Source organism: Capra hircus, chromosome 14 (genome assembly GCF_001704415.2).
Source record: "Capra hircus breed San Clemente chromosome 14, ASM170441v1, whole genome shotgun sequence".
In the NCBI taxonomy this organism is placed as follows: domain Eukaryota; kingdom Metazoa; phylum Chordata; class Mammalia; order Artiodactyla; family Bovidae; genus Capra; species Capra hircus.
In genome coordinates this window covers 75320941-75348090 of record NC_030821.1, presented here as the reverse complement: position 1 = coordinate 75348090, position 27150 = coordinate 75320941, and positions in this window count along the sequence as shown.

The window sequence follows — 27150 nt, the reverse complement described above, 5'->3', positions numbered from 1 at the left end:
ACACACTGTTCAAAAAGAAGCTCCTGCCATGCTACTGGATCTTAATAAAATCTGAGTGTCTGATCATGGGGCATCAAGTGATTGTGTGATTGGAACTGCCCACCAAGGGTAGTTGTCAGCTGGTCAACCTAGTCGGAAGATTGAGTGTGTACAGCAACAACCCATCACATGATGAATTGACTCCTAGTCAATAGACAATAAATGCTAATTCTTCTCCTATACGAGTTAGAAGCATTTAGGCTAAGCTCATTTATGATTTAGAAGGAAAGATAAACTTGATTACATTTCAGATGCTATCAAATTCCAAAACACAATGAGTACTGCAGAGGCTAAGAGAGAAGAATGCAAGTTTTGGGGAGCAAATGAGATAAGATTTAATATAGATAAAGGTAAGCTAATGCACCTGGAAAAAGTCACAATCAGCATTAATTTAAAGTTGGAACCTGCAATTTGTGGAATAATCATACTGGCAAAAAGCTGAGGATAATAATGTATAATAAATTATGAACTGAGTAATGTGCTGCTTATTAGAAAGCCTAAGTCTACCCTCTTGCGGGGTGGAAATAAATATGAACAGACATGGTCCCATCACTCTAGGACTCTTCCTGAGACAGAGCTAGACACTGAGGATGGGTTGGTCAAGGTAGAATGGAAAGGCAAAGTGAGGAAGGAGACAGGAGGTTCAGCTGAGTCTCCAGGGCACTGTGGACTTACACAGGGTTGAGATAAAAAAACTGTGGAGCAATCCAATCTCAGAGCACGGGGATTAAGACTAGAGGTCAGTACAACGTCCTCAGCCAGGTAAGGGGTCAGGGTAGCAGATGTACATCAGTGATAGAGACCTTGAAACTCTGGTCAAGGTAAGGTTATTCTGACCTCACTTGAAGGCTTTGGTCACTGAGTGTCAGAGTAGAGATGAATCCCTGGGGGAAACTGACCTCTCTTTCTCCCCCTTTTTAAGGTAGAGTTTAGGGTTCTTAGGGTCAACAGTGAAAGTGCTTCATGTAAGGAAGTCAGCAGAGAGGTGCCTTGGATAAAGCTGGTTGTTCTCCATATGACCTCATGTCAGCTGAGATTCCATTCATTTGCAAGTATGAGAAAGCTGGACACTGTGGCTTATATAAGCACATACCTTGCCTTTTTTCATGAATCAGGCTGTCTGGAGGTTGTCTATCACTGGCATTGGGAGGAAAATGAAGCCATATGCTTATTTCTCTTTCATGAGATTAAAAAGTATGTGCTGAGTAGAAGGAATCACATGAACGAATGCAGAGAAATGTGTAAAAGAATGATACCAGTGGCAATCACAGTTTACCATCTACTCAATATACGCGGTCCCTTTCTTCCTTCATAATCAAAGCCCAATTCAGTTTGGAAGCCACATTATCATCTTTAGAGAGACATGTGCTTACCTCAGCATCCATTGATGTCTAGAAAGTGATTGAAAATTTTCCTTCTGATAATATCTTTTCCTAACAAAAGATGAGTACGTATACGGCATCACTGGTTCCCCTTACCCTGTCTTTCTGGCTTGAACAAGAGTGTGGTACCTAACATCCTGGCTGCCATCTTAGGATCATGGAGGAAAGACCAAGACAAGCTCCAAGATGTCCATCCTTTAGGATCCAACCTCAGGGTCGCCTGTTCAGACACCCTTCATGGGGACACACTCCTATGCTTCTCTGTCCCTTCCTTTGCTTAGCTCCTTCACTGAATTTATTTCAACCTGAAAAAGATCTTTGTTTTTCAGCATACTTGTATTATCTCTCTCTCCCATGAAAATGTAAGCAGTGCCTTGAAGTCAGGGATGGGGCCCAGTGGACGCTAATGAATAAAGGTTAGATATCCAAACTCCTGAAGGCAGGACTGAGGCCCGTAGGACTTGGTCATCTCCAAGCCCCTTTATCATCAACCAACCAACCACTGATCCCTCATGTTTCTAGGTTTTTCTTCTGATTGTTGGGTTCTTAAGACTTTTTTGATCATGGCCTCCCAGCAGTAATAGCTTTTGCATCACAGCTAATTGTGTGTACTTGGTCAGGAACTGTATTGCCTTAATGTTGAAAAAAGAAAGAAACTAACTCCCACAGGGTCAGACACAGTGACTGAGCAACTAGCACTTTCACTTTTTTTCCCACTTGTTTGCAAGACCTATTAAAGGTCTGCAACCTGAAGTCTGAAAAGCTCTTGCAGTTGAGGTATTTTGTCCCATGCAATCTGCCATTAAACCAAGTCTTACTTGGGAAAATATTTTTAGTAATGATAAAATAATAATATACAAGGGAATATGCTTGTACATTATTATAAAATATATAGCATGCTATAGAAGATATAATAAAATATAATAATAATATAATTAAGCAATAAATCTAACATGTATACAGCTCTCCAGAGCACACAGATTACCATCACACAGAGTGTCTCATCTATTTACTGTGTCAACTCTCTAATGATGGTAGGTTCATTTATCATATGAGAAAAACTAGCTCAGAGGGCATATAATTTATCTGGGAATACTTTGCATGCTAGTGACAGAGCCAGGGCTCAAACCAGGGTGTTCAGCTCCTCTCTCAGATAGCTCTCTTCTCATTAAATGCCTGCTAAGGATGCAGATAATTTAGATGAATCCTTCTGTCATTCTGGCCATCATCTCTCTCTCCTGCAGCATCTACTTGGGCTCTGTTCATTGCAGTATAAGCTCTGGAAGCCAGGAAGAGACTCAGAAGGAATCAAAAAGCATGCACAAGTCGATTTCATTTCATGACCTGGCATGTTATTTGACTTCTCTGAGACTTGGTTTCCACACCTGTACATGGAGGTCATTCCCGTTGGTATACCAAACTCAGGGGCTTGTTGTGAATGGGCCTGTGGAGATCCTTAGGCAGTCTGAGCCTCTGGATTTTGTCAAGGGCCTTCTCTCTGCTGGGGATGTCTGCCCTTCTGCTTGGCACAAACTAGACATTACTGATACTCACTCACATGTCTCCTCCCGGGCCCTCCTGCCTCATGTTATTCTTGCTTTGATCACAGCTCTTCCCCATCCCATTAGTATGTGTTTCCTGTACATTACCTAGCGTTAGGATGGAGTGGTGCTCACTAATTATTTCAAAGCAGCATCCCCTGTACTCTATATTCTAGACCTGAGCTGTGCTCTGGGTAGTTATCCAATAGCAAGCTCAAATGCTTGGGAAGATACCAGTCTTTCCATCATCTGCAAACTTTGTGGGAGGAATCACAAAACATGCTCCACAGAGCGAGTATTACATAACGTCCCCCCAGCGGTTTGATGACTTTCAGCGGCACCCATATGGATCACGGAATTCCATCTCTTAGTCCTGCACTCGGTGGCCTCAGGACTGTGGACTTACAAGTAGAAGTTTGTAGGCAGGTGGCTGTAGATGGTGCAGTGCTCAGTGAGGTCACGGACTGGGGACAGAGACAGGGAAACCTTTTTGATTAATGTGCTGGTGAAGACATCAAATGCAGAAGGTGTTACTTGGATACTGTTTCTCAGGCAGCAGGGATTACAGTGCAGGGAGCATGCAGGATTCTTCAGGAGTTGCTAAGAGATGCAAGGATATGAGTGAGGGACTGGATGAAGCAAGAGGAACAGTGAGGGGAGATAAGATCAGAGAAAGACCAGAAACTCGGTGTGTATAGACAGGGAATGAGCTTAGTCACTAAGTCATGTCCAGCTCTTTTGTAACCTTGTGGACGATAGCCCACTAGGCTCCTCTGTCCATGGGATTTCCCAGGCAAGAATACTGGAGTGGGGTGCCATTTCCTTCTCCATGGGATCTTCTAGACCCAGGGATCAAACTGGTGTCTCCTGCATTGCCTGGATTCTTTATCAATAATTCATGGTGCCCAGGACAAAATGAAAATGCAGACTCTCTGGTTCAGAAAGTACTAAGAATTCCAAGAGAGTGACAGTGAAGCTTCAAACCAGTCACAGGCCCTTCTGAGCATAACTGTGCAGTACTGTCTGCACACCATGGAGCCGGCCATAAGTGGGCCCGGTAAGCCACCACTTGCTACTTTGCTCACTCAGTGAGAAATCCCCAGAGACTTGAACCCAAGGCGGGTACAGTGAACAGTTTCACTTAAATCACTGAATGTTCTGGAGAGGTGCAGCAGGGGAGGAATGGAAGCAGAGAGACCAGCTTCAGGGGTATCACTGTCATCAGAGAAAGGGGTGGCTTGAAATACTTTCCTGTCAGATCCCATTTCTTTTTCTTTTCCTTTTGGCCACACTGCACAGCATGTGGGGTCTCAGTTCTGTGACTGGGGATTGAACCTGCACCCCTACAGTGCAAGCACGGAGTCTTCTCAGTGGTTAAGATTCTGTGATTCTACTGTGGGGACATGGGTTCCATCCCTGGTTGGGGAACTAAGATCCCACATGCTCTGTGGTGATGCCAAAAAGAAAAGAAAAAGAAAAGGGAACCTGCAGAGGAGCAGTCAGATCCAAGGCGCTTTTTGGGAGTTAGAGACATAGGGATTTCTGGAGAGTTGAGTTGAGTTTGAGGGTCAGAGAGAACATGAATGTATCTTCTACGTTTTTGGTCTGAGTTGTTGAGTGGATGCTGATGCCATTTATGGAAAGAGGAAAGACTAGAGGGGAAACAGATTGTGTAAGAAAAGAATCCTCTTGGAATTGATGTTAAAGATGTGGGTCAGACATTCAGGTAGACAGACATGAGTGGTATGGTAAGACAGACATAAAGACATGAGACAGACATGGTAAGCACCAGAGATGGAGCTGGCCTCAGTACACGGATGGTTCAATAAGGCAACATTCAATAAGAAAGCTTCCCTACATCCTGGTGTTCACCACCAACATGCAAAGCTATGCTTCTGTGTAGAGTCCCAGCTCTCCTGCTTATCAGCCATGTGCCCTTGGACATGTTTCTTTGCCCTTTTCCATTTATAAAATAAGAACACGCATACATATCTCCTAGGGTAGCCCTGGAGATTAAAAGGGATAATGCGTGTAATGTAATGGCCAGCAGGAAGCACTGTATCAATAGTTGCTATTAATGCAAATCAGTTATCTATGAGATAAATTCAGTTGTCCTGAAATGTACTTAAGGAAATTTAGTGTTCAAACAGAATGGATTCAACCTTGAAGATAGGCAAGAGGTATTTTCAACTCTCCTCCCCCTTGCCCAGCGAAGGTCAGAGATTTGACTTTATTTAAAGTTAGACTAGGTTAAGAGGCCAGACACTCGCACAAAAACTTCCCCTTTATCTCTTTTCCTTGCCACATAATTGCTGCAGAATCTCTCTCTCTCTGTGTCTCTTTTTTTCTCAGTACAAGCTTTCAAAGTCCTGGCTAAGGATTCAGACTTCCTGGTACCCAAAAGTTAAGCAAAATAAGATGTTTGAAAGCAAGAGAGGCTGATCTCGGCTCCAGAAAGTATGGGATTGTCAGAAATATTGGGGATTTGATGTGCGGGTGCTACCGAATTTGAAATTTGGGACCTGAAAAAAAGACTTCCTGAACCCCTTGAGAAACTTGTATGCAGGTCAGGAAGCAACAGTTAGAATTGGACATGGAACAACAGACTGGTTCCAAATAAGAAAAGGAATACGTCAAGGTTGTATATTGTCACCCTGCTTATTTAACTTATGTGCAGAGTATATCATGAGAAACGCTGGGCTGGAAGAAGCACAAGCTGGAATCAAGATCGCTGGGAGAAATATCAGTACCCTCAGATATGCAGATGACACCACCCTTATGGCAGAAAGTGAAGAACTAAAGAACCTCTTGATGAAAGTGAAAGAGGAGAGTGAAAAAGTTGGCTTAAAGCTCAATATTCAGAAAACAAAGATCATGGAATCTGGTCCCATCACTTCATGGCAAATATATGGGGAAACAGTGGAAACAGTGGCTGACTTTATATTTGGGGACTCCAAAATCACTGCAGATGGTGATTGCAGCCATGAAATTAAAAGATGCTTACTCCTTGGAAGGAAAGTTATGACCAACCTAGACAGCATATTAAAAAGCAGAGACATTACTTTGTTAACAAAGGTCCATCTAGTCAAGGCTATGGTTTTTCCAGTGGTCATGTATGGATGTGAGAGTTGGACTATAAAGAAAGCTGAGTGCTGAAGAATTGATGCTTTTGAACTGTGGTGTTGTAGAAGACTCTTGAGAGTCCCTTGGACATCAAGGAGATCCAACCAGTCCATCTTAAAGGAGATCAGTCCTTGGTGTTCATTGGAAGGACTGATGTTGAAGCTGAAACTCCAATACTTTGGCCACCTGATGGGAAGAGCTGACTCATTGGAAAAGACCCTGATGCTGGGAAAGTCTGAGGGCAGGAAGAGAAGGGGATGACAGAGGATGAGATGGTTGGATGATATTACTGACTCAATGGACATGGGTTTGAGTGGACTCTGGGAGTTGGTGATGGACAGCGAGGCCTGGCGTCCTGTGGTTCATGGGTCTCAAACAGACACGACTGAGTGACTGAACAGAACTGAACCAGGAGGAGAGACAAGACCTGGCTCCTTGGAGGAGGCTGGAGACAACCCACCTTTGGGAACTGAGGGTCCTAGTTCCACCAGGCTCTCCACCAGCCTCTCCCCTTGCTCGGTTCTGTCAGCCAGACCTGCAATCATCTGTGTACCTTCTTTAATTGATTCAATTAGGAAATGTACTAAAAACTTCAGAGAATAATAAACTGTCCATCCAGATATTTGCTTTATAAATTATTCAACAGTAAAAGAAAATGTAAAATGAAGTCCCTTCATTCCATTCCCCTTCTCTGCTGAGGAAATCAGGGTCTAAAAATTGTGCACATCTGACCAACCGCGTTTAGATCTTTGGACTATCCATATATAGCTCCACAAGCAAAATATATTTTTGTTTTGTGCGCATTAAAGCACTTCCATGTATGTCTTATGCTCATAGGACTCTTTTTGTAATTTCCTTTCCTCATTCGACATTATGTTGATAAATATGTTCTGTTCATTAATTTTAATTGCTAAGAGCCTCATTTCACAATTTATCTGTTTCTATAATGAAACGATGTTGGTAAGTTCTTTTCTCTTGTCATTTCACTCACTGTTTCAAGCGATGCTGGCTTGACCACCCTGGGTGCGGACCAGCACACCTGCGGGCGACTCCCCAGGGCCCTCTGACAGCAGACTCGCAGCACAGAGAAGCTTGCTCCTCTTCCATATTAACAGATGGTACCGGATTGCTTTCCTAATGGTTTCCCTTCTTTACATCACTGCCAGGGATGATGAAAGTTCTTGTATCTCCATAGTCTACGACTATGAGTTCCTTACTACTGCGCTGAATGGGAAACGCACCTCCTTGTTGCTTTCCTTTCATTTCTTTGATGGGTGGGACACGTCCCTCTCCAGACCCTTATTTGTCAAAGTCTCTCTGGCTGGATCTTTATTACCTGTAGCCAAATGTCATTTCTAAGGAAGGCAGGCTTTCTGACCAGTGCTAACTGACCTGCTGGGCTTCCCAGGTGGCTCAGTGATAAAGAATCCGCCTGCCAAGCAGGAGACTTGTGTTCAATTCCTGGATCAGGAAGATGCCCTGGAGGAAGAAATGATAATCCACTCCAGTATACTTGCCTGGAGAATCCCACGGGCATAGGAGCCTGGTGGGCTACAGGCCATGGGGTCACAAAGAGTCAGACATGACTGAGTGGCTAAACAGTAACAGTAACTGACCTGTGAGGGACCACCTGGAGCTCAAGCCGGGGAGGGAGAGTGAAGAGAACAGGAATGGGCATCTCAAAGGACAAACTTCATCAGCTTCATGCTTTTGCCCAGGGATCTCAGGAATCTTGCAATTTAATTTAATCCACTATTGTCCAAGATTAAACCTAACAAAACTGTGCTCTCCGATTTTGGATTCTAGTTTTGACATGTGTCTCCTCCCCACTGCTTACCTCTGTGCGGGGTACTTGAGGAGTTCTCTGAGCTCGGGCATCTTGCCCAAGACTTCTAAAGAGTCAGTCTGGACTTAAAAGAAACCTCTATGCAGGCCAATCCTGCAAATATTTATCAAGTGTCTACTATGAACAATTCACCGTTTTCCATCAAATACGATGTATTCCCTTCGAGGGCCAATTAACAAAGTGATTAAAGAAAGGAACAGATGTATCACTGCCTACCTTTCTCTTTTGAGAAGCCCCAGGTCGTGTAGGAAGTGGCAGTTTCTCCTCAGTTCCCCAGCCCCACCAACTGAGTCGCCAGGAGAGGTCCCAGACCCCACAGCCTTCTGTCCCAGACACCTGGCCGTATCCTTGTCTGGGACCCTCCTCAGCTGCCAGCCCGCCTCTCTCCACACATTGTCAGAAGCACTCCCTCCGTTGACTTCAACCGCATTTGGACGTTAAAAAACACAGATGGCATTGTGGTTCCAGGCTAATTGCAGCATATTTCTCTGATAAGCGATTCTCATTATGTGCTCGTCAAACGATTATGGAAATGAGTGGTGGTTCCATCCTCGTGCCTGTCAGGTCTGGTTAATAAAAAATGGAAACAAAAAACCAAAGAGAGGAAAACTGCTAAGCTAAGAGTGGCCTTGGGACCAGGAGGCTGGAGGTAAAGAGGAAGGTGCAGTTCCGGGCAGTCCGCAAGGACAGCTCCAGGCAGGACCGGCCATGTCTGCTCCAGGGAAGTTCGGTCTCTTCTCAGGGTCCAAGGCTCCCCAGACCCAGGGGGAGGAGCACATAGGAGCTGCTCATCCCTTGCTCCCCTTGCACCTGATGCCCTGCCTTGGCTGCTTTGGGTTAGCTTTGCCCTTGAGCCTTGGGACGTTGCTCACATGACCATGGAGCTTCTGCTCTGGCTCCTGTGGCTCCTCAGGCTTCTCCATCCACCATGGAACCCAACACAATCTAGAGGGGGGGAACACAGGCTGAAGACAGACCACACAGGTTCAATCCCAGGTCTACCACCTGTTAGCCATTGCCTTACACTGATGGTCTGAGCCCTCCAGAGCTCAGTGTGCACACGGGTGAAATGAGAAACAGCAGGAGCACTTATTCCGTGTGGCTCCTGTGTGGCTGTGATGAGATGCTGCACCCAGAGCCCTTTGCACGCCGCCTGACTCCACACAAGCAGTCAAGCGATGTTGGCCTCGTCAGGTCACAGCTGTGGAGCCAGTTCTGCCGTCTGCTCATCACTTACTGCTCATCTTAGTTGACCAGTAAGCTCCACGAGAGCAGAGACACCACTCTCAGAGTATGCCAACAGCTCACACATGAAAGATGCTTAACAAACTGGTACTGAATGAGTAAGTACATTGAAGAAAACCAGCCCTGAGAACTGTAGGCATACTCATAATGGGAAGATGGAGAAATGACTAACCAGAGATTCTCAGGGGAATGATGACATAGGAGCTTATAAAGCCATAATAAAAACTGCAAAAGAAACTAATACAAAAATAGTTCTAAAATTCCAAAATGATTGACACTTATGTCAGTTAAACAATCTCCCCATTGAAGTGACTTATTTATGATCATGATTAAAATTTTATAGGAGAAACCTATGATTTTCAGAGAGGTTAAGTAACCTTCCCAATATTGCACGGCTATTAGTTAGCAGGTGTGTGCTAAGTCATTTCAGTCATGTCTGACTCTGTGTGACACTGTAGACTGTAGCCTGGGGTACAGTCTTGTAGGCTTCTCTGTCCGTGGGATTCTCCAGGAAAGAATACTGGAATGGGTTGCCATGCCCTCCTCTAGGGGATCTACCAGACCCAGGTAGGCGCATTGAACCTGCGTCTCTTAGTCTCCTACACTGGCAGGCAGGCTCTTCACCACAAGCACCACAAGGGGTGAGATGTAAACTTGGGTCCTTTGAACCTCAAACATACTCTCTCTTCCCATTAAAAGACCTGTCTACTGCTGGAAGAGCCAGGGACACTCGTGGGCTCGTGGTGATGCTTGCTGTTTTTGGGGAAAAAAAAGCCACACAGATATTAAAGTAAACTACTTCCCTTTTGGTCTTTCCTTTCATATTAGGCAGAGTTCAAAGTAAACCGGTTCTTGTAATCCTCTGACGATTTCTCGCCCTTGTGTATTGATCTGAAAAAAAGCCTCTGGAGTACTTTGCTTCCCAAGGGCTCATCAATAAATGAAGAGGCTTTACCATCAGCGGGTCACAGCAGCTGAGGGACCTGAGGGAAACTGGCAGACAAAGGAGAGGTTGGGTTGACTGGGGAGACCCGGGGGTCCACACTTACCATGTCAGCGCCCGAAGAATTCCCAGCCGGTGACCCTGTCCCTTCTTCCCTCCTTCACACCTTTCTGGTGGGTATCCACATGACATGATGCTTCTTGGCTGCAGCAGATGGAGTCTCAGTTGCATGGATGGTGGGCTCGGGGGCCTGGAAGGCCCATCTGGGGTGTCCCTATAGGGGGCGCCCAGCACTGTCAAGCTCCCAGGACCACTACTGAGCCCCGCGGGCCCCCAGACTCAATGGCTTCCCTCCCAGGTCCCTGCTCTCTGTTTCCCCAGTCCCCCAACCCCCACTCCCTCTGTTCTCTTCAGAATGGTAGCAGAGTGGCCAGCCCCCAACCCCACTTCTTGTGCCCGGCCACATCCAAGGGCAGGGCCCTGGCCCTCCAGCCCACAGGATCTCACTTTCCAAAGAGGACAAGAAGGTGTGGGGTAAGAAGAGTCTGGTGAAGGGAAGGATGAATGCTCCTGAAGGCCAAGCCCCATGGTCCTACTCTGGGGTGTTGACTCTCCTGGATGAATGCTCCTTATCTTCTTCCTGTTAAAAATCTTGTTCTAGGCCTGCAGGCAAAACTGGGGTTCACAGGTGAGAAAGGACCTGGAGCCCCAAGCTCCTACCACATGCCAAGCATTGTGCTGGGTGCTAAGACCAGGATCCGCAGAATCCTCATAAAGATGCAAAACCAGCACTTTCTATGTCCATTTTGTGGATGAGGAAGAAAGATATGAGGTGCCCAAATGGTGCAGCCAGTGGGTGGCAGTCAGTACTCAAATCCCACCAACTGGGACCTCATCTTTTTTTAAATGTCCATCCAAGGCCCTCTTGTCCTACAGCTGGGCCCATGTTACTACGGAACCCCATTTCTTGAGGGAGGTTTGGAGATGATTTCCCCACACTGGTACACAACATCTTGTGCCTGTAAAGGTGTGGGAGCTTGACTAAAGGGCTGCAGGATATGAGAAGCCCGGAAGGACCCGGGGCTGTTAGTGGACTTGACGGCTTTGTTGTCAACACTTGAGAGCAGTTGGGAGTTAGGGAGAAGAGTTTAGACAAGGCTGCAACTGGTAACGTGGGTTAGTGGGCTTGCATTCATTTTTGGATCTTATTTCCCCAATGCAGGTAATTAGCACTTGGAAGTGTGTCTGTGCTGATGGAATTGCCTGCCTGTATTTGTTTCCTGGCTTCTCTGAGAACAAAGGGCTTCGTACACCCTTCCTGAGCCTGTGCATGTGAGTCAATGGGAATCATAAAGTGTACATTGTAAAGCTGCATGGTGCTGTAGTGACTGTGAGGAGATACCCCACGTCCATGGCAGAGAAGCCGCAGCAAGATGGTAGGCACTGGAGCAGTGGCTGCCCAGCACCTGAGTGGCTGTGAGGAGATATCCCACATCTAAGGGCAAAGGAGAAGCCCCAGCAAGAAGGTAGGAGGGGTGAAATCGCATTTAAAATCAAACCTCATACCCGCCAGACATGCTCAGAGGGCTCAAACATACCTTGTGCACACCAGGACCCAGGGACCCCACAGAGACTGTGACAGAGCTGTGTTTGAGTGTCTCCTGTGGAGGTACGGGTCAGCAGTGGCCTGCTGCAGGGGCAGGGACTCTGGGTGGAGCAGACTTGGGTATGGCATAAGCCCTCTTGGAGAAAGGCACCATTAACCCCACCATAGAGCTGCCAGAACTTACATAGGACTGGGAAACAGACTCTTAGAGGGCACAAACAGAACTGTGTGCACACCAGGACCCAGGAGAAAGAAGCAGTGACCCCACAAGGGACTGACCCAGACTTGCCCGTGAGTGTCCAGGAGTCTCTGGTGGAGGCATGGGTCAGAGGTGGCCTGCTGCAGGGTCGGGGGCACTGAGTAGGGCAGTGCATGGATGCGACCTTTTGAAGGAGGCCACCATTATCTTCATTACCTCCTCCATAGTTTGGCCCCAGGTCAAATAACAGGGAGGGAACACAGCCCCACCCTTCAACAGAAAATTGGATTAGAGATTTACTGAGCATGGCCCTGCCCATCAGGTTAAGACCAAGTTTCCCTCTCAGTCAGTCTCTCCCATCAGGAAGCTTCCATAAGCCTCTTATCCTTCTCCATCAGAGGACAGACAGACTGGAAACCACAATGACAGAAAACTAAGCGATCACATGGACTATAGCCTTGTCTAACTCAAGGAAACTATGAGTCATGCCATGTAGGGCCACCCAAGATGGATGGGTCACAGTGGAGAGTTCTGACAAAATGTGATCCCCTGGAGAAGGGAATGGCAAACCACGTCAGTATTCTTGCCTTGAGAACCCCATGAACAGTATGAAAAGACAAAAAAGATAGGACATTGAAAGATGAACTCCCCAGGTTGGTAGGTGCCCAATATTCTACTGGAGAACATTGGAGAAATAACTCCAGAAAGAATGAAGGGACAGAGCCAAAGCAAAAACAACACCCAGTTGTGGATGTGACTGGTGATGAAAGTAAAGCCCAATGCTGTAAAGAGCAATATTGCACAGGAACCTGGAATGTTAGGTCCATGAATCAAGACAAGTTGGAAGTGGTCAAGCAGGAGATGGCAAGAGTGAACATTGACATTTTAAGAATCAGTGAACTAAACTGGACTGGAATGGGTGAATTTAACTCAGATGACCATGTGACCATGCCCACATGACTACTGTGGGCAAGAATCCCTTAGAAGAAATGGAGTAGCCATCATAGTCAACAAAAGAGTCCAAAACGCAGTACTTGGTTGCAATCTCAAAAACAACAGAATGATCTCTGTTCGTTTCCAAGGCAAACCATTCAATATCACAGTAATCCAAGTCTATGCCCCCAACCAGTAATGCTAAAGAAGCTGAGGTTGAATGGTTCTATGAAGACCTACAAAACCTTCTAGAATTAAACCCCCCAAAAGATGTCCTTTTCATTATAGGGGACTGGAATTCTAAAGTAGGAAGTCAAGAAATACCTGGAGTAACAGGCAAATTTGGCCTTGGAGCACAGAATGAAGCAGGGAAAAAGCTAATAGAGTTTTGCCAAGAAAATGCACTGGTCATAGCAAACACCCTCTTCCAACAACACAAGAGAAGACTCTACATATGGACATCACCAGATGCTTAATACCAAAATCAGACTGATTATATTCTTTGCAGGCAAAGATGGAGAAACTCTACACAGTCAGCAAAAATAAGACTGGGAGCTGACTGTGGCTCAGATCATGAACTGCTTATTGCAAAATTCAGACTTAAATTGAAGAAAGTAGGGAAAACCACTAGAACATTCAGGTATGACCTAAATCAAATCCCTACGACTATACAGTGGAAGTGACAAATAGATTCAAGGGATTAGATCTGATAGAGTGCCTGAAGAACTATGGATGGAGGTTTGTGACATTGTACAAGAGGCAGTGATCAAGACCATCCCCAATCAAAAGAAATGCAAAAAGGCAAAATGGTTGTTTGAGGAGGCCTTACAAACAGCTATGAAATGAAGACAAGCAAAAGGCAAAGGATAAAAGGAAAGATATACCCATTTATATGTAGAGTTCCAAAGAATAGCAAGGAGAGACAAGAAAGCCTTCCTCAGTGATGAATGCAAAGAAATAGAGGAAAGCAATAGAATGGGAAAGACTAAAGATCTCTTCAAGAAAATTAGAGATATCAAGGGAACTTTTCATGAAAAGATGGGCTCAACAAAGGACAGAAATGGTATGGACCTAATAACAGAAGATATTAAGAAGAAGTGGTAAGAAAACACAGAAGAACTATACAAAAAAAGATCTTCACGACCCAGATTACCATGATGGTGTGGTCACTTACCTAGAGCCAGACATTCTGCAATACAAAGTCAAGTGGGCCTAGGAAGCATCACTACGAATAAAGCTAGTGGAGGTGATGCAATTCCAATGGAGCTATTTCAAATCCTAAAAGATGATGCTGTGAAAGTGCTACACTCAGTATGCCAGCAAATTTGGAAAGCTCAGCAGTGGCCACAGGACTGGAAAAGGTCAGTTTTCATTCCAATCCCAAAGAAAGGCAATGCCAAAGAATGCTCAAACTACCACATAATTGCACTTATCTCACACGCTAGTAAAGTAATGCTCAGAATTCTCCAAGCCATGTTTCAACAGTATGTGAACTGTAAAATTCCAGATGTTCAAGCTGGATTTAGAAAAGGCAGAGGAGCCAGAGATCAAAATGCCAACATCCGTTCCATCATCGAAAAAACAAGAAAGTTCCAGAAAAACATCTACTTCTGCTTTATTGACTACACCAAAGCCTTTGACTGTGTAGATCACAACAAACTGTGGAAAATTCTTCAAGAGATGGGAATACCAGTCCACCTGTCTGCCTCCTGTGAAATGTGTATGCAGGTCAAGAAGCAATAGTTAGAACTGGACATGGAACAACCGACTGGTTCCAAATCGGGAAAGGAGTGCATCAAGGCTGTACATTATCACCCTGCTTATTTAACTTATATGCAGAGTACATCATGAGAAATGCTAGACTGGATGAAGCACAAGCTGGAATCAAGATTGCTGGGAGAAATATCAATAATCTCAGATATGCAGATGACACCATCCTCATGGCAGAAAGTGAAGAATTAAAGAGGATCTTGATGAAACTCAAAAAGGAGAGTGAAAAAGTTGATGTAAAACTCAACCTTCAGAAAACTAAGATCATGGCATCTGGTCCCAACATTTCATGGCAAACAGATGGAGAAACAGTGGAAACAGCGACAGACTTTGGGGGGCTCCCAAATCACTGCAGATGGTGACTGAAGCCATGAAATTAAAAGACGCTTGCTCCTTGGAAGAAAAGTTATGACCAACTTAAACAGCATATTAAAAAATAGAGACATTACTTCGACAACAAAGCTACGGTTTTTCCAGTAGTCATGTATGGAAGTGAGGGTTGGATTATAAAGAAAGCTGAATGTGGAAGAACTGATGCTTTTAAACTGTGGTGCTGGAGAAGACTCTTGAGAGTCTCTTGGACAGCAACAAGATCCAACCAGTCCATCCTAAAGGAAATCAGTCCTGAATATTCATTGGAAGGACTGCTGCTGAAGCTGAAACTCCAATACTTTGGCCACCCAATGTGAAGAACTGACTCATTAAAAAAGACCCTGATGCTAGGGAAGATTGAAGGCGGGAAGAGAAGGGGACGACAGAGGATGAGATGGTTGGATGGCATCACCAATTCAACGGACATGAGTTTGAGCAAGCTCTGGGAGTTGGTGATGGACAGGGAAGCCTGGTGTGTTTCAGTCCATGGGGTCGCAAAGAGTAAGACACAACTGAGCGAGTGAACTGAAAGCATACGTCAATCCAGGGCAAATCTGAGATGAACCAGACTTTCACCTAGAGGCAGATGCTTTGTGGGACCCATTTCTGGCTTGATGGTGTGCTGTGTATGGCCGTGAGGCCGTTCAACCCCAGCTCTGGGTTCCCATGTAGGTTCAGCCTCTTCCTAACACTGTGCCCTTGGCATGAGGCTAACCTCTCTGAGCTCTAGTTTTCTCATCTGTCATATGGTGATAAATACAGAATCAGAGATAATAGGTGTAAAACCCCTGACACAAAGTGAAAAGTGAAGTTGTTAGTCACTAAGTCATGTCCCACTCTTTGCAACTCCATGGATGATAGCTCATCAGGCTCTTCTGTCCATGGAATTCTCCAGGCAAGAATACTGCAGTGGGTTTCCATTCCCTTCTCCAGGGGATCTTCCCAACCCAGGGATTGAACCTGGGTCTTCTGCATGACAGGCCAGATTCTTTACCATCTGAGCCAACAAGAAAGTCCCAAAGTAGGCTATTATTATTCCCATTATCATTATTTTATCTTGGTATAGTAGTCATCATTCTCCAGAGAATCCAAACCAACAGGCTAGCTATAAATATGGATATAGATACACATACACACAAACACACAGATTTATTCTAAGAAATTAGCTCATGTGATTATAGATGCTGAGAAGTCCCAAAATCTGCATTTAGAACACTGGGGACCCAGGAGATCTGGTGGTACATTTCCAGTCTGAAGGCCAGTGAGCTCAGGATCCAAGAAGGCCAAGGTCTTTTCCAGCCTTCAGACTCTCAGTTCATGTATGAAGACCAGGAAAGATCGACGTCCCCATTCAAGCAGTGCAGCAGGAGGACTCCCCTCTTCCTTGATGGAGAAGGTGCAGTCTTTTTGTGCTATTCAGGCCTTCACCTGGTTGAATGAGGCTCACCCTCATTAGGGAGGGCAATCTGCTTTATTCAGTCCAGCAATTCTGATGCTAATCTCATCCAAAAACACCCACCCAGAAACTCTCAGAATAGCATTTGAACAAATATTTGAGTATCTTATTGCCCAGTGAAATTGATACAAAATCAACCATCATACTTGGCATGGTCCAGTTACATAGCAGTGAGACCATATGGGGAGGAGCCAACGGCTGGCTCTAAAGCCCACACTCTGGAAGGAGAGATACTGAGAAGGGGCAGTTGTAGCCACAGAGGGGAGTGGCAGGTGATGTGATCAGGTACTACTAGAACCAGAAGGAGAGCCTGCCAATGAAGAGACTCTGGTATTAGCTGTTGAGAGTGGAAGTACACCCAGGAAGCCAATGTGCAAGAAATAGTTGAAGGGATATGGGCTTAGGGCTTCCCAGCTGATTTGGTGGTAAAGAATTCGCCTGTCAATGCAGGAAATGCAGGAGACACAGGTTTGATCCCTGAGTCGGGAAGATATCCTGCAGTAGGAAATGGCAACCCACTCCAGGATTCTTGCCTGGGAAATCACATGGACAGAGAAGTGTATCGGGCTACAGCCCATGGGGTCGCAAAGAGTTGGCCATAACTGAGCACACACACACACGTGATGATGTGAGCATTAGAGCACGAGTGTATCTGCTGCTGCAGACGCCTGGACCAGGGAGGCTCCCCAGAGAAGGTGACATTTAAAGATGAGAAGGAGCAGAGATGAGTCTAACAGGCAGGGGAAGCCAGACATTAAATGGAGAGGACAGGGTTCTGCAGAAACTGAAAGAGCCATGGACAGTGGTAGACTGGGAAAGGGTGCTGGTAAAATCTGCTTTATCCTTCCTGTTTTATAAAAGGGACAGAAGAGGAAGCGGGAAGCCCAGAGAAACTGAATAACCTGCCCAGTTCACAGAGCCAGCAAGGCCACAGACCTCAGTTCTGACTGCATGAGCAACTGGGGGTGAGGGAGGCAGGTAAGACCATGCTGTCAGAGGGGTGTTGGGGACTAGAGACGCAACTCAGGGAGGCTAGCAGAAGAGAATGGGCAGGAACACCTTGACCCCTGCTCTTCCCACTCCTGACCCGGGGAGCCTCCTGGGTTGCTGTGGTTCTTTCTTCAGGCAGGAAAAGCTTCTCAAGTACAAGGATGTAACTGAACAGACATGGTTATAAATAAAATGACAGATACCATAGCAACAGGGAAAGCAAAATGAAACGCGCCATCTTATTGTAACGGGCAAAACCTACACTATATATACAACAAGCCAGCATCTCCTTCCTCTTCCCAGTGCTTTCCTACACAGACATCTCAGACTTCACCCGCAACAGGCTTGTCTCCTCCACCGAAGCAATTCTGATACAGAATTTATACATGTCTTTGTGCCCGTCTCTTTGTGTGTTCAAGTGTTTAGCTACATAAAATGCCTCCAGCTCTGTACATCAAGATATACTTTAAATTGTAGCTATATCTTGGACTGCAAGGACATCAAATGAGTCAATCCTAAAGGAAATCAAACTTTGAATATTCATTGGAAGGACTGATGCTGAAGCTCCAATACTTTGGCAAAGAGCCAACTCATTAGAAAAGACCCTGATGCTGGGAAAGATTGAAGGCAGCAGGAGAAGGGGACAATAGAGGATGAGATGGTTGGATGGCATCATCGACTCAATAGATATGAGTTTGAGCAAGGTCCAAGAGACAGTGAAGGGCAGGGAAGCCTGGCGTGCTGCAGTCCATGGGGTCTCAAAGAGTTGGACATGATTTATCAACTGAACAACAACAACAATACATAGTATGCCTTCCCCAAAGGCTCAGTAGTAAAGAATCTGCCTTCCCATGCAGGAGACTCAGGTTCAATCCTTGGACTGGTAAGATCTCCTAGAGGAAGAAATGGCAACCCACTCGAGTAATCTTCCCTGAAAAATCCCTTGGACAGAGGAGCCTGGCAAGTTACAGTTCAAACAGTCTCAAAGCACAAGCATACATGTTATATCTCTGCAAAATAGTAAGGTATAAAGATTAGGTTCTGTGGCAGATTATATTTTCCAAAGATGGCAACAATATTCGTCTACAGAGACCTTGACCACTCTTCTTCTTGACCTGTCGCAGGTCTACATCCCCTCCCTTTGAATCAGGAAGGGTTATAACTGCTTCACCCAGTAGAGTGTGGAGAAAGCAAAGCTTTGTGACTTCTGGAGATAAGCAAGAAAAGGGCCAGGCAGCTTCCACCAGTTTCTCTCCGACACTGTTTGTATGAGGGGCCAGCCCCCATGTAAAAGTTCAATTTCCTTGAGGCCACCATGCTGGAGAGACCGTGTACTGATGCTTCATTCGAGAGTCTCAACTGGGCTCAGCCGTCCAGTCACACATGCCAAAATGTCAGACATTTGAGTGAAGTTATTTTGCATCCACCAGCCAGGTTCCAAGAATAACCGCAGGTGATGCTGCAGAAAACAAAGCATCAGCCAGGTCCTGCCCAGATTTGGGGCCCAGAGGATTTGTGAAATATAATGATTATCATTGAAGTCACTGAGTCTGGGAGTAATTGCACCACACTAGAGAAGGGGGCTGGGTACCCAAATAAATGTCACAAGAGCCACCAAGGGCACAGCATGTGTCACGTCCTATGCTGAGCCTTGACGTTCGTCATCTCCTTTTAGCCCCAAGTCAGCATCATAAGGTAAGAATCACAACCTCTCTCTTTTTTTTCCAAAGTGCAAATAGACTATAATTTATCTAACTTCTCTCATTGTTGGGTATTTAGATTGTCACCAGTTTTTAAGCTTGCAGATAATGTCGCAAACGTGGGAAGAAGGGAGGAAGAAAGCAAGGGCAAAGAACAAGGAGAGCATCAGTCCACGCCATAGTATCATCTAAGACATTGAGGCAAAACACAGCACCATGTTCAGCCAGACTTTTGATCACGGTGAGCTGACCTCAGGCTACTAGACTTCAGATGCCAAGCTACAACCTCTGCTTTTCAGATGAGGAAACCGATCAAAGAAGGTTCAGGAACTTGTCCCAGGTCTCAAGCAGGAGCCGAGAATAAGCGCCTAGGAATAAGCATAAGAGCCTGGTCCCCTGGCTGCAGAGGGCCCACTTCTAACTGCTGAGATTCGATCGGTGCACCCTTCTAGCTTTTCCTCATGTAGACTCACTCATGCTTTTTCCCCCTTTTTTTTTTTTCAGGAAAAACAAAATGGGACTCTATTATGCATACTTTTGTGTAACTTGCCATTTTCAGTTAACATATTTCCAAGTCAATACATACAGATCTATATTACCATTGTAAACGGCCACGGCCCGCTACGCCAGATGGATTTACTTTAATTCATCTAACCAGTCCTCCTGGGGATGGATATTTAGGTTGTTTAAATAATTTTTTTTGTACCATTACATATAATGTTTTCAAGAACTGCTTTGCACATTTATCTTTCTGCTCTGGTATAATTATTTTCCTAGAACAAATTCCTACACATCAATAGACTGAATTCCGCAAAGGCAGTATTTAAATTTTTACAAAAGCATATATGAGCTCCTATTTATCCAGGCCATTGACAATATGGGAACTTCTCCACTGGTTTTCATTGTGTTCATGTGCTAAAGCTGAAGCTCCAATACTTTGGCCACCTGATGTGAAGAGCCAACTCATTGGAAAAGACCCTGATGCTGGGAAAGATTGAGGGCAAGAGAAGAGGGTGCCAGAGGATAAGATGGGTAGATGGCATCACTAACTCAATGGACATGATTTTGAGCAAATGCCAGGAGACAGTGAAGGACAGGGAAGCCTGGTGTGCTGCAGTCCATGGGGTCACAAAGAATCAGACACGACTTAACTGAACAACAACCATGGTTTCAATTTCTACCATAAGCACCCTCTCAATGCTGGTTGAAAAGACTCTCTTGAAGTCCATGCCTTCTTCTGTCAGTTCTGGGGTGATCCTGGCTCCCGCTACCATGATAAGGGTGGTTTATCCATTGCCATGAGCCTGAGCTTTGGTGGCTGCTGCCGGCACCTCCAGCTATGGCATCACTTTAGACTGTGAAGTTGGTTTTGTTGTAGCTGAAAAAGCATCCTTAGCAGCTTCCTGAGCTGAAGATGCAGGCAAGGCTTCTGAAGTTTGAATGCCGGGGTTTTGTGAGTTCTGACACCTCCACCACAGTCTTGGACCCAGGGCTTTGCGTTTCCCAGCCTCACAGTTGTTCAGACCTGTGTAACAGGCATGGCTTGAAAGTAAAAGTGTTAGTTGTTTAGCCTGTCCAACTCTGTGTGATCTCATGGACTGTAGCTGGTAGGCTCCTCTCTCCATGGAATTCTCCAGGCAAGAATACTGGTGTGGGTACTCATCCCCTTCTCCAGGGGATCTTCCTGACCCAAATATTGAACCTGGGTCTCCTGCATTGCAGGCAAATTCTTTACTATCTGAGCTATCAGGCATAACTGTCATGGCTTACATAGCAAAATACGCCCCTCAGTCGTACATTTCCCTGTGGTCCTGACGTGTGCCTCTGATGGTCCACCTCTCCCCTTATCTCTGAATTCATATCAAAATCATTTGGCTGAAATTTGAACTTGCTTCCTAAGTGGACTCCTTTCCTATCATGCCCCCTGGCTGAGTTTTCTCTCTCCTTTTCTTTTGATTTGCTCTCTTACTGATATGGAGAAGGCAATGGCAACCCACTCTAGTACTCTCGCCTGGAAAATCCCGTGGACGGAGGAGCCTGGTAGGCTGCAGTCACTAAGAGTTGGACACGACTGAGCGACTTCACTTTCACTTTTCAGTTTCATGCATTGGAGATGGCAACCCACTCTAGTGTTCTTGCCTGCAGTATGCCAGGGATGGGGGAGCCTGGTGGGCTGCTGTCTATGGAGTCGCAGAGTTGGACATGATTGAAGCGACTTAGCAGCAGCAGCTTAGTGATATGAAAACTTGTTTTTCAAACACTGTCTGTATGTTAACTTGTAAGCACAGCACAACAAATGGAGTCAAGAAGATCTAGACTTTCCAGAACTATCCAGTTTTAAATGAATCTAGACCACACGTGTCCCTCTGAGCTGTACATTCCCCCTAGCAATGGCTCCTCCATCAGGGCAGACTCTAGCCCGAGCCTTGATGTCATCGTTCATCGATTGCCTGTTCTCTTGGAATAACCGTGTCTTCTCTGGGCCCCAGTCCCATACATTATTTAGGTGTGCCTGCTCAGAGCACACTTTTCTACTCTTTTCCCCTTGGATCACACTTAACACTGCCAACCTTCTCAGGTTACCCCTTTTGACTCTGTCTAGATGTGTGTGACCACTTGGCCTGGCTCCTCTGGAGTCCAAGAAGAGCTTGTCCCGTTGTTCCAATGATGGTCTCCGCCTCTGGCTTTGAGAATGAGCTTCTACGTACTTTCTGGACCTGAAATCCCTTCTGAGAGTCACTATCTTCTGCACCTTCAGTATTAGATTTATTTGATCTTTGATCTCTGCCATTTCTTACCTTCTAGCAACATCTAAACACATCCTTCCCGTTGATTACATCTTTCAGGATGTTTGGGATCATCCTGACCCAGGGATCCAACCCTCGTCTCCTGCGTCTCCTGCATTGGCGGCTGATTCTTTACCGCTGTCCTCCTGGGAAGCCCCATGACCTTCTTCATTTTTCTCCCCTGCTTTGGTAATAAATCTGAGTCACATTTTCAACTAGTTAATCCTGTTGTGACTCTGGAGGCAAACAATAATTAGACAGAGAAAGTTCCTTACACAGAACATTTAAATCTCTTCCTCGTCCATCACATTTGTAAAAGTGTTACCACATTGTTTCCTAATTCAACATGAAAAGTTGACACAAACCCTTTATAACAGGGACCCTGCTCCTTTTTTTCTGTTTTGTTTAGTTTTGTTTTTTTGGTCTCTGATGATATCCAGCAGCTTGTGGCGGACAGAGCAGCAATCTGAGTCTCTGAAATCTAAAGCCATGGCTGGACCCAGGTGTCTGTGTGGGGAGCGACTGATTATGAGCCCAGTTTGCTGCATTTAGGGCACAACCTTCATACATTACTGCCTCTGGAGCTCACATGGAATTTACCTGCTTTTCCAATTTGAAGTCCTTGCTTACAGTGTTTGCTGAGAAACACAGTAAAAGAAGCAAAAAATTATTCCTCCCACTGTCAGCTGAAAAGTCCATAAACTGAAGCTCTGTCTGTTCTGAGGCAGGCCTTCCTCAGGCTAAATGACTTCCTTCGTCCCAGAAGCAGAGGCTTGGCTCATTGGTACCTGCTCAAGTCAGAATCAGCCAGCAATATCTGAGCATCAGGACTCACTAATGGTCATGGTCCAGTCACGTGACAGTCGTGGGCGTGCCTGCAGGAGAAGACATTGCAAACCACAGGTGAAAACCGTCTGGGACACGCCTGAGACATCTCGGCCATGCTGGCAGCAATGTCTCCCCGCTTATATGTAGGATTTTGAGGGAGGGGCATTAAATAAGAACTATGGACTCTCAGAGTTTGAAATCAATCAAGAAATGACACATAGGATTCAGAGAAATGGAAATCAAGCATCAGCTCTATAACCAGGCTGGCTGGTTTGGAGATTGTAGCTTCGATGTACTGTCATAATCTGGGCTTCCCACCCCCTGCTCCTCCGCCACATTGAACATGACCAGCTCAGTCTCCAGGCCTCCTCATCTCAGGAGCCCAGGCATTTGCTGCTTCTCCGACTCTATCAGATGGATAAGCAGAAAAGGTGGGTCTCCCAGGGCCTCCAGGAGGCCCAGTGACTTCTCCCCATCTCACCCATCAGAGCACTGACTTCCCCTCCTGAGTTCCCTGGAGATGGGGTTTAGGGCTGGAGGAAGGGCAGAAAGATGCCTCCAGTAGACACTCAAAGAATGAGACTAAGTGTTCCCTAACACTAGTCCCAAGGGACTGCTGCTCTGTGCTTCATTAAAATGCCAGAGCTATGCTAAGAGCTCAAAACCCCCTCCGTAGGTTGAACAAGAGGCAGAGAAACAAAAAAGGATTCAAGAAGTACATGAAAACTTTCTACCTTACAAGCCTGGACTGCTGCTCAAGCCACAGGACTCCTTTGCCCTACCACATCCCGCCAGAGGCACCCGTACTCTGCTGCTGCTGCTGCTGCTAAGTCACTTCAGTCGTGTCCGACTCTGTGCGACCCCATAGACGGCAGCCTGCCAGGCTCCTCCGTCCTTGGGATTCTCCAGGCAAGAACGCTGGAGTGGGTTGCCATTTTCTTCTCCAATGCATGAAAGTGAAAAGTGAAAGTGAAGTAGTCAGTCATGTCTGACTCTTCGCGACCACATGGACTGCAGCCCACCAGGCTCCTCCGTCCATGGGAGTTTCCAGGCAAGAGTACTGGAGTGGGTTGCCATTGCCTTCTCTAGCTTCACAGAATTGGTACATCTATCTGCCTGGGAGAATCCGGGAGTGCAGAAATCTAGGGGTGAGTGCCCCAGAACAGGGGAAGAAGTCCAGAGCTCAGAACCAGGGAGAACTCAAATAGGATCTCATCAGGATAAGAACTGGGTTGGGACAGAGATGGGAGGAGTGTTTCAGACTGATGACACAAACTTCTGCTATAGCAGAGGACTTGCTTTCATTGATCAGATGAACATATTAGTGGGTTCACTGGACTCACTGGGGGCTTCCCGGCAGCACTAGTGGTAAAGAAACTGCCTGCAGGAGATTTAAGAGACATGTATTCAATCCCTGGATGAGGAAGATCCTCTGAAGGAGGGCATGGCAACCCACTCAGTATTCTTGCCTGGAGAATCCCAGGGACAGAGGAGCCTGGCAGTCTGCAGTTCATGGGGTCGCACAGAGTCAGACACCACTGGAGTGCCAGCGCACATGCATTGGGCTCATTTAAAGAATCTCTGTTATACAGATGAGGAGGTGGAGACCGGGAGCGGTAAAGGAAGTTGCCCAAGGTCACGTGGTGGGTGAGCTTGGATTTGAACCCTGTCTCCTGACTCTCAAGCCCATACTCATTAGTAATAAGAGGCATCTTTTGACCAAACTTGGCAAAGCCGCCGTGACCCTTCTACATTACTTCATTACACAGAGAAGAGCCCGGGGCACCCTTGGTCTCCTGAAATGCTTCACAACTGACATGCAAATGCCCTCCCACCTTGACCTTGAGCATGATCACAAATTCATAAAGAACACACGTATGTATACACAAACATTCCCTGTGTTTGAAGTAGGTAAGAGTTCCTCTGGCATAAGCTAAAAGGGAATGAACAAATACATGGCATACAGCATCCTCAGTAATGGGCAAACAGATTCTAAGTTGGATTAAAGGAGAGCAAATCTTAGAGCAGGAAGAAAACCACTTGAAGAAAATGTCACAGAAACAGCATCCGCCCACTGCTTGCTGCTTCCACTCTCTTTCCCATCAGCTCAGGCCAGCTGGTATCTCTCTCAGCTCCACCCGCCACAGCTTCAAGGTCCGGTTTGCAATTCTCTGCCAAAGTCTCCCCTTGCTCCCTCAAACCTGTGCCTGGGGGAGGGCAAGGCCTGGCCATGGCTCTTCCCTGAAGTGCACACGCCTCACGCGCCTTGTCATTCATATCTTAAATATCATCTCCTCCCAGTGAATATCATTGCTTATCTAGAAACAGTTTACAACATAATATTATACAAATTTGGGGGGTGGGTGGGTTGCAGGGAAAGTACATACTAGAGTGGTAATCCCCAGGAACCAATAAGACCCCCTATTCAGATATTTTTCCATCATGGAGACTCTACACGAAATGGTGATGGTGGTAGTTTAGTCACTAAGTCATGCCTGATTCTTGTGAGCCAATGGTCTGTAGACTGCCAGGCTCTTCTGTCCATGGGGTTCTCCAGGCAAGAATACTGCAGCGGGTTGCCATTTCCTTCTCCAGGGGCTCTTCCTGACCCAGGGATCGAACCCACATTTCATGCACTGCAGGCAGATTCCTTTTCCACTGAGCCACCAGGGAAGCCACATATGAAACGGTAAACAGCCAAAGAGGTAAAAAAAAAAAGTTTATTTTGGACCCAATATTAGAAGGAGTAGATCACATGTTTGGTGGCTGTAGCAAAACTCTAAAGGATAACATTAGATTGTAACGATGGACTCACACAGTAAAGATCACTTTTTTAAAAAACTCTTTGACTGTGCGCTGTTGTATGTCTTAGTGCCCCAACCAGGGATCTAACTTACGCCCCCTGAAGTGGAAGCAAAGAATCTTAACCACTGGACCACCAGGGAAGTTCCAAGATCACAATTAATAAGGAAATAGGGGTAACCCAATATGCTGAGTGAATATAAGCATGAGCCAATGAATGGCACAGGTTGGGGGAAGGAGAGACCTAGTTTAACAGCAACCAATATGCAAAGTATTATGGGGCTGTGCTGCAGTGTATGGGGTCTTAGCTTCCTGACCAGGGATCAGACCTGAGCCCCCTGCTGTGGAAGCATGGAGTCTTAACCACAGGACCACAAGGGAAGTCCCAAACTTTTTTTGAATCATTAAGTTTAGGAAAGCATTTTTCAATAAATGTACCAGTGTACATCTCCACCAGCCTTAGGACTTTTAACCTTGTAATCCACTTCAAGAGCACTCTCTTAAGTACATAATATTAGATTTTGACAGAGATGTGTATATATAAAAGTACTAAATTAGTGCAGCATTCAAGTAGTACAAAATGAAAATAACCCTAATTTCTAATTATAGAAATATTCAGCTGAATACTATGCTTCGTTAAATGTCACATTTTCAAAGAATATTTAATGACAGAGCAAAATCTTTCTGTTTTACAACGCTGTCTTTCTAACTCAAGTTGTGCCACTAATGACAATATTTGAGGCTTCATGGAAAAACTGTGGGGGTAGTTAGGAGGTAAAACACATCAGTCAGTCAATCACTTTCTCAGTCTCTGTATGAGGTCACCCCTGAAGCATCTGAGTGTTCCAGAAGGAGGCAAGGAAAGGACATTTGAGGGTAAACGAGGTTTCCTGAATCAAGTCTGGTCTCACATGAATATTGGGCTATCGATGCCATTTCCGTGGTCAGTGACCCCTGGTACAAAAGATGCTACAAGGCATCATTTCCTTTCATGTTTATTCCTCAAGCTCCCCTAATATAGAAATCATTTTAAGCAACTGTCCGTTTTCCAGACACTTTTACTTGCAGCTTGCAGCTTGCAGATTACATCAATAAAGTGCTGCACCCATGACTCTCCCCATATCCATCACCAACACCAGTGCAAACTAGGCCCTCCACTTTGCCTCCTGGTCTCCCCTGTGGTCATCTGCAGACCTGCTCGCAGGAAAGAAGTTTAAGGTGATAGACTCTAGCGGCACCCTCTGCTTCAGTTCCCAGGCATACAAACTAAACGGAGGTCAAGAAGGGGTTGAGCCTCTAATGGCAAAACACCAATGAATTCCTGGAGCAGGGTTAATTAAATATGCATTCAATCCTAGGATCAAGCTTACAGCTATCAGAATCAAGATATTTTCAAGGTGAGAGAGCTTTAAGAGTCTTTTTTTGACATTGGTTAATGGACGCTTGAGGAATGACGAAGAGCATAGGCTTAAGGTCAGACTAGAGCTTGTTTGAATCCACTCTATCACTCACCACTTAGATGCAAATTTGACCAACCCATTCCACAGATTTTCAGAAAAACTATCTCGTGAAAAATAACACTATCTACT